Raw genomic sequence first — 1310 nt, forward strand, 5'->3', positions numbered from 1 at the left:
GGGTTTGAACCACCAGCCTTCTGGTTAGCAGGCAAGTGCCTTAGGCACTATGCTACCAGGGCTCCCAGAAGGAAGATACATCTTACCAAAAGCTATGGAGCACAGTGAAAGCAGTTGTCAGAGGTCAGTTTACAGCAATAAATGTACACATCAAAAAAGAGGAAAGAAACAAAATCAACACTCTAACTCAACAACTTCAACGATTAGAAAAACAGCAACAAAAGAAACCTACAGTATCCTGAAGTAAGGAAATAACAAAGATCAGAGAAGAAATAAGCAAAATAGAAAACGAAACAAAAAAATGCAGAAAACCAACAAAACAAGAAGCAGGTTCTTCAAAAAGATTAACAAAATTGACAAACCATTGGCAAATCTAACAAAAGAAGAGAAAGAGAAGATGTAAATTACAAGAATAATAAATGAAAAGGGTGACATCACAACAGAACCAAATGAAATAAAAAAAATACTGACAGAATATTATGAAAAACTGTACTCCAACAGATTTGAGCATGTAGAAGAGGTGGACAAGTTTCTAGAAACACAAGAACTACCTAAACTATCCCAGTCAGAGACAGAATACTTGAACAGATCCACAACAAAAGGAGAAATTGAAGAGATCATAAAAAAAAAGAACTTCCCACAAGAAAAAGTCCTGGCCCTGATGGCTTCACTGGGGAATTTTACCAAACATTCAGGGGAGAGTTAACACTTATGCTACTCAATCTTTTCCAGAACACAGAAAAAGACAGAATACTTCCAAACTCATTTTATGAAGCAAGCATAATACTGATACCAAAACCAGGGAAAAACACCACTAAAAAGGAACACTAGAGACAAATATCCCCCATGGATATCGATGCAAAAATCTTCAAGAAAATCCTAGCCAACAGAATCCAACAACATATCAAAAAAATAATACATCCTGACCAAGTGGGATTCATACCAGGTGGCAAGGATGGTTCAACATCAGAAAAACAATCAGTGTAATCCACCACATAAACAGAACAAAAGGAGAGAACCTTATGGTCATATCAAGAAATGCAGAAAAGGCATTGGATAAAATCCAACACCCATTCCTGTTCAGAACTCTCACCGAAATGAGACAGAAGGGAAATTCCTCAGCGTAGTAAACAGCATATATGCAAAGTCAGTGACCAACATTATTGTTAACGGAGAAAGACTCAAAGCATTCCCCTTACGAACAGGAACCAAAGATGCCCTCTATCACCACTTCTTTTTAACTTTGTATTGCAAGTCCTAGCCAGGGCAATAAAGCAAGAAAGAGAAATAAAAGGCATCCAAATTGGCAA

This window comes from Orycteropus afer, unplaced genomic scaffold (assembly GCF_000298275.1).
Source record: "Orycteropus afer afer isolate SDZICR_OR568_19922 unplaced genomic scaffold, OryAfe1.0 scaffold00269, whole genome shotgun sequence".
In the NCBI taxonomy this organism is placed as follows: domain Eukaryota; kingdom Metazoa; phylum Chordata; class Mammalia; order Tubulidentata; family Orycteropodidae; genus Orycteropus; species Orycteropus afer.